General features: G+C 40.0%; 1 long non-coding RNA gene across 1 annotated transcript; it reads right to left on the bottom strand.

The window, feature by feature from the left end:
* Positions 1–4784: 4784 nt before the first annotated feature.
* LOC119472602 lies at positions 4785–7354 on the bottom strand. The gene is made up of 3 exons (XR_005201749.1): positions 6909–7354; positions 6578–6817; positions 4785–4871 (listed from the first exon to the last, which is right to left on the bottom strand). It is a non-coding gene; the product is annotated as an uncharacterized LOC119472602 (long non-coding RNA).
* Between the last annotated feature and the right edge of the window lie 250 nt (positions 7355–7604).

Here is a 7604-nt window from a genome sequence, read left to right as displayed (position 1 = left end):
TTCTCCTGCCTCAGCCTCCTGGGTAGCTGGGATTACAGGCACGTGCCACCATGCCCAGGTAATTTTTTGTATTTTTAGTAGAGACGGTGTTTCACCATGTTGACCAGGATAGTCCTGATCTCTTGACCTCGTGATCCACCTGCCTCGGCCTCCCAAAGTGCTGGGATTACAAGCGTGAGCCACCGCGCCCGGCCTCATCCATGCTTTTTTTTACCTTGTGATCGAATTTCTCTTCTAGAGTGAGCAGGATGTATTTTTTATCCCCACTAAAACTGGGTAGGGCCATGTAATTTGCCAGACCTGATAGCATGCTAGAGGATGTAACATGAGCAAAGGCTTTGCATTTATTTCCATGATTTGGCTTTTCTTCTTTGGCTTTTTTGATTCCTCATGAGAGAGAAAACCCCAGGTGCAGCTATACTTTCAACCTGGACCCCAGAATGAGTGGCCTAAAGCTGGCTAGAACCTTGGAGTCCAGCTTTTCTCAGCCATGCTCAGCTTAGATCAGCTCAAGCCCAGTCAACCTACTCACATGTGAGCATGAAATTGTTAGTTATTATAAGCACAGAGATTGTCATTTGTTACAAAGCAAAAACTGAATGCCATAGCATATATAATCTGGAAGGTCACACTGGCTTCTATTCAAATTAGCCTTCATTTGTTTTTAAATAGATAAATGTTTTTTCACTCTTATTGAGAATTGGATGTGACTATCTTCAGGTAATCTACTTCTCAGCATCAAGAAAGCTCCTGACAGTGCAGGAAATTAACCCAGGCTGGTAAGGCTGGTAGAGTGAGAGAGAACTACCAACCAACCAGCTAACCAACCACTCCCCTACTCTTTCAAGATACTATAGGTGAGGGAATGGGAATGACTGAGAGGTTAGGCAAAGTCTCTTTATTTTATTAATTTTAATTAGATAACTTAGCAACAATTTTATTTAATTACTCATATTCTTGAAAAACATCAATAAATACAAAATTATAACTTAGAAAAATTTGTAACATAATGTAGAGAGTTTCAAAAAGACTATACTACTACATTTGGGAGAAGAGTTTTTAAGATTATAGAGAATATAGTTCTCTGAAATAGTTATTTTTAAATTCAAAATAGCAAACTTTAAGACAAATTACTTTTCATAAGTAAGTATATTTAATATAATTATTCTAGTACAGCCACACATGTCTTAAGTCAGTATTGACTATTCCCAGGAAACAGGAAGTAGTAGCATTCTTTCTACTGTCACGTCCTACAACAAAGGAGACATTAAAAAATGTCAGAAAGTAGTAGTTCATAGTAAGTTTAATTAATCTTTAAAAATAAGTATGTGAAGTGTAGATATATTAGTTTAATTTGATCATTTCACGATGTATACATATATCAAAACATCACATTGTACAGCCTAACTGCATATAATTTTTGTTTAAGAAGTTTAATAAAGCTGAAAGTGGGCCGGGGCGGTGGCTCATGCCTGTCATTACAGCTCTTTGGGAGGCCAAGATGGGCTGATCACCTAAGGTGAGGAGTAGAAGACCAGCCTGGCCAACATGGTGAAACCCCTGTCTCTACTAAAAATACAAAGCTAGCTGGGTGTGATGGCACGCGCCTGTAATTCCAGCTACTTCCAAGGCTGAGGCAGGAGAATCACTTGAACGTAGGAGGCGGAGGTTTCAGTGAGCCATGATCACGCCACTGTACTCCAGCCTGGGTGATAGAGCGAGACTCCATCTCAAATAAATAAATAAATAAAAATAAAGCTGAAAGTTGGGGAGGGCTGTATCACATTTAAACCTTGATTTAATGAAGTTAATTCATTTACTACTAAACATTTCTTGTTGACAGAACTTTTCCAAGTAGTCTCCTAAGACAAACCAAAGCCTGTCTTTTTCAACCACTGATGGGGATTTCCTTTGTGTTATGGACTATCCTATAGCTCAGTGGAATTCTTGCTCAGAAAGTTTTGTGAAATGGAAGAACCATGACGGCGATGCCAATCGAAATTTTTGTTCATAGAGCTTAAGATAAAACCAACTAGTCATTCAAATTCTACTAAAAATTCTCATAAATAAACATATATGTATACATGATTCAAGCTTAACATAGCTCAACTCAGGTTTAGCTCATTAAATATTGATGGAGACACAGGAAAGGTAAGAGAGTTTCTTAACGTGATTTTAAACTGTATGTGGGAACAGAATAGCATAGTAGTTTTTTAGAAGGCTTCTGGGATAAGTTCACCTCCATTTTATCCTGACTTCCCCTCTTTTTAGCTGAGTGGTCATTTTTAGACTTATTGGGACTTCATTTTTATGTCTGCTAAGTAGAGATAATAATACTGGCCTGGTGCAGTGGCTCATGCCTGTAATCCCAGCACTTAGGGAGGCTGAGGCGGGTAGGTCACGAGGTCAGGAGATGGAGACCATCCTGGCCAACATGTTGAAACACCATCTCTACTAACATATAAAAAAAACTAGCTGGGCATGGTGGAACCTGCCTGTAGTCCCAGCTACTTGGGAGGCTGAGGCAGGACAATCACTTGAACCTGGGAGGCAGAGGTTGCAGTGAGCCGAGATAGCACCACTGCACTTCAGCCTGGTGACAGAGCCCTCAAAAAAAATACTACTAATAATACCACCTACACCAAAGGGTTGTTGAGAACATTAAATGAGGTAATAAATGCAAAGTACTTAAAACAGTGCCTGTCACATGGGAAATAATAAATGACTACTAATGCATTTGCATGACAAATGACTAAAACTTGAGGACAGATGGAATATATCTAAGATGTTGTTCCAGTTTAGTTTCTGTTCTTACTTGCATGTATATTTTATTCGATTCACTCCCTCTTAAATGAAAACCTTAGGTCCAGGTATGCTGGTAAATAGCCTACTTCAATTCCGGTCATGTTGTTTCCATTGAACTAGTTATTGGAAAAATTGGAAAGTTTTGGTTTTCAGGACATTTGGAAATTTGGAATTGCATATCAGTGCTGAAGATCTGTACAGTATTTTGTGATTTCCATTGGTTTGCTATTATCTTGAGTGAATTCAAACACATGGGCATTATTTATATAGGACATAGTACCAAGTGGAAAGTACAGCCTGTCTTAGTCTTTTTAATAATCCTAAAAACATCATGTATGGTAGAGACACTTGGTATTCACTGAATTCCCATGTGCTTCCTTGCACTTTCCGGCCTCCTTTGCCCTTGGTTTGGGGCAATAGACTGTGAGCAGAAGAGATGTGAATCGCTTCCTGGCCAAGGCAGTTAAGACGTGTGTGCCTCCTCCGTTTCTCTCTTCCTCTGTTGTGGCAACTTTGGAAGACACGACTTGAGATGGAAGTGGCAGAAGATGAAGGGAACTTAGATATCCAACTCACTAAATGGAGAGCCTGGAAATCTGCATAGGGCTTGACTCATGTGAGAACTATTTATGTTGTCACTAAGATTTTGAGTTTGTTGTGGCAGCCACATCAGTTAGTGAGAATGACAAAACAATGGTCAGGTGAGAATGAGTTTAGTTAAGGCCATATGATGATGCTTCTAATGATGATGACGAGGGAAAAAAATGAGCGTAACTTCTAACCCTAATAAAAGACAGGGTTGGATGTACTCGCTTCTGCATGGAATTGCATGTAAACTATAGTCCGATAAGCGAAAATAATTTTAATAGGAGTTTTCATCTTTTATTTGGATCTTTTGAAGATCATTAAATGAAATCTCACTTATCCTTTCAAACAGTTCTCAAAAGCTCCTTTTCTCCCCTTCTAAATTCTTATATGACTTATAGCAGTGGAGTGTGAGGTGACATCCATCATGAAGATCATACCCCTCTGGTGGCTTTTTTGATGCTAAACAGAGGGGACAGTACCATGTTAGTCAGTTTCCCCAGCATACCTCATCAAATATTTACCTAGACATTTTCTCTCCTCACTGTCCTTCATAGTCACCTGGAAGCCATATTGTCTTTGCTTATGTCACCTATACACATGCGTACACACACCTACATGCATGCTGATCTAGCTATGAATTATTTCATGACCTAAGTGGTATAATGTATGTGCCTGCCTATCTGTCTGTCTGTCTGTCTCTCTCTCTCTCTATATATATATATATATATCTCTTATCTGATGTGATATATATCACACTGAGATCATGCAGTGATTCAATAAAACTGCTACCTAGGACACATACATTTAAAACAACTTCTGGTCCCAATTAATGGCAAAAATACCCATATCTCTTCACAAGCAATGAAGCAAAGCATAGGCTAAACACTTACATTCCTTTATTCCATTGTAATCAATGAGAAAAAATGCATAAGGCTATATGTATGAGCTTTATGCACTTTGAGACAGAGTCTGACTCTGTCAACCAGGCTGGAGTGCAGACACAAGTCTGGCTCTGTCAACCAAGCATGATCTCAGCTCATTGCAACCTCCGCCTCCCAGGTTCAAGCGATCCTCCCATCTCAGCTTTCCAAGTAGCTGGGTGCTATAGGTGAGTAGGCATGCCCTACCATGGCTGGCTAAATTTGTATTTTTTGTAGAGATGGGGTTTTGCTGTGTTGCCCAGGCTGGTCTCGACCTCCTGAGCTCAAGCAATCTGCTTACCTCGGCCTCCCAAACTGCTGGGATTACAGGCAAGAGTCATTACACCTCCCAAGGCTATTAAGAAAACCAGGAGAAAATGGATCTAGACTTCCTTTACCATTGAGGAGCATATAAAGAGAGTGTCAGTCAGATGTGTCAGGAGACCATCCATGTGCCCTCTCACGTTGAGCTCCTGACAACTGCTTCTGGATCCCATTAGTTGGTTCTTGCTCACATCCGTAGAGACAGTGCCAACTCACCGCTCTTTTTTTCTGTTCCTGTTTCCAGGGAAAGAGTGTATAGCATTATCCATCCTGTGACATCCTTTAGTATTAAGTATTGAAGGGAGGTGAAATCACATATAACCTCACATAAAGATAGAAGTAAATTCCACATGCTTAAGAAGGAACATGACTTTCTTCATGGACAAACTAAATTTAAGACAGTGAGGGGCAATGGGTGGACCTTAAAGTAGTTACGCTGTGTGAGATAAGCCAGATACAAAAGGACAAATATTGTATGATCCCTCTTTTGTGAAGTAATTGGAATAGTCAAATTCATGGAGGCAGAAAGTAGAATATTGATGACCAGTGGCTGGCGGGAAGGAGGGATGGGAGCTATTGTTTAATAGTGGCAGAGTTTCAGTTTGGAAAGATAAAGAGGTTCTGAAGATGGATGGTGGTGATGGTTGCACCACAGTGTGAAAGTGCTTAATGCCACTCAGGTGTATTAAAAATGGTTTAAATGGCAAATTTTGTATTATGTATGGTTTACCCCCACAAAAAAAGACAATGAAGGGCAGAACTAACCAATTTAAAATATGATGAAAATCCTGGAGTTGAAACAAGTTACTTCCCCTTAGTCACCAAAGTCCACGCTATGGGATTGCAGAGGGGGGTGCTTCATATCATCTCTTGTGTCTAGGTGCCAATTACGGAGGTGACCCACATATACTATTAGACAGGGATCAATGTGCTCTTCTCACCATTAAACATTGATCTCAGAGAAGAAATTCCAACACAGATATATCATTTTCCTTTGTTTATTTCCTATCTAAATAAATTAGGAGGCTAAATGAGATGAGAAATATTTCATTGATAGGATATTAATCATTACATAATAGAGACCATGAAAACAGCTCATCAAAGTTCATTAGTGTTTGATTAGTCCCAGTGTAGGGTAAGATTCTTTTGATTTAAAAAATAATGGTCTGCTGTTGCACTGCATAAAAATCACTGGGGGAATTGAATGCTTTAAGTAGTATAGTTTTTCCAGTTTAGGTTTATAGGTACTCTAGGAGTTGATTCTCATTATCTTGGGGTGCCTTCTGCACTTCTGTCTGTAATGGGATTTTTCATGAGGTTCAGTGGATCATAGATTCTAGTATCAAAGAGTTATAAATCAGAGGTCTAGGCAGGAAAACTCAGTATTATCTTTTCTTGAAAAATGTGTTGGGCCCCAAAAGTGGAAGTCTGTCAGAATAAAACTTAGCTGGCTTTCCTAGCTTCTCTAGTATGTCAGTGGACAATCACCTCCCCTCCTCGGTCCTGCTACTTTCCTCAGCTGGAATGTTTTCCAATGCCTATCTGCCTGTTTAAATTCTAACCATTCCTCAAGGCCTGTTGGAAACCCTGTCAGCTACATCCCCTTCCTCGGTAGCCCAGCCCTCCTGGGACATTCTTGTACTTCCTGAATCGCTCATTTAGATTTAGCCTTCCTTGAACTTGCACATTTGTTTTGTTATTTATTTATTTATTTATTTTTGTAAGAAATATGTGTGGTAGCCAGTTTCCAAGGTGGCTCCCAATAATCACCACCTCCTGATTTTCACACACTTGTATAGTCCCTTCCATATTTTATCAGGGTTGGTCTGTGTAACCAACTGTATATGGCAGAAGTAATGGTATGTCGCTTCTGATATTAGGTTATAAAAAGACTGTGGCTTCCATCTTGGGTGTGCTCTCTCTCTCTCTCCCCTACTCACCTTCTCTTAGATCACTCTTCCAGAGGAAAGTCAACTGCCATGTCAGCAGAGCAGTAAGACAAACTATTGATAGGTAAGGGGCTGAGGTCTCCCAGCCATCCAGGAAGGAACTGAAGCCCTTGTGATTGGGAGTGGAAGCAGGTTGAGCATTTGAATGAGACTGCAGCTCCAGCCAATAGCTGCACTTCTCAGACATCTTGAGCCAGATTCACCCAGTTAAGCTGCTCCTCAATTCCTGGCCTATATGAACCATAAGGTAATAAAGATTGGTTATTTTAACCTGCTAAGTTGGGATGATTTGTTATGTAGCATTAGATAACGAATGCAATACCTTATCTCTCCAGCTAGACTACAATCCTTGAAGAAGGATTTCTAGCTTCCAGTTGATTCTTCAGGATGTCTGTACATATCCATTGGATTGAAGAGAAAAGTAGATAGATGGATAGCTATTTTTATCTACCTCCTTGAACTTTTTCACAGATACCAACTATTCTGAACAGTGTTCTATGAGGCGGGTAAAAGAAAACTGACAGTACTAATCCTATTTCAACATGAGTGGAATCAGTCGAAGAAAATACTTTAAACATGGATCTAAAACTTGGCAGATGCTGGTGGCAAGGCCCTGAATTTAGAATATAATCCACTAATGTAATTTTTTTCAAATCCTTTCATTCCACTCACTTCCTGGAAGTCCTCTGGTGGCCTCTTCAGTGGGGGTGCTCTCTGGCTCTTTGCAGGCACCACCCTCATGCACCTGCTCTGAGGAGCTCTACTGCTCCAGGCTCCAACACCCGGCTATCCTCAGAAGCACAACAGCACACATTGAAAAACGCCTGACTGTGACCCATTTTATTCATCACTTCATTTTTATTTGTCACAGGTACTATGGTATCAGATAAAGATCACATAATAAGGCTGTTACAAAAGATGAACATACCATCATATAGAAATGTTACAAACTAAAAATTGAAGAGTACTCTCTCTGCCTCTCTATCATCAATCACTTTGCTCCAAGGTGTTTTGGCAA

Source organism: Cebus imitator, unplaced genomic scaffold (assembly GCF_001604975.1).
Source record: "Cebus imitator isolate Cc_AM_T3 unplaced genomic scaffold, Cebus_imitator-1.0 Scaffold108, whole genome shotgun sequence".
In the NCBI taxonomy this organism is placed as follows: Eukaryota; Metazoa; Chordata; class Mammalia; order Primates; family Cebidae; genus Cebus; species Cebus imitator.
This window is presented reverse-complemented; position numbering and strand designations above follow the sequence as displayed.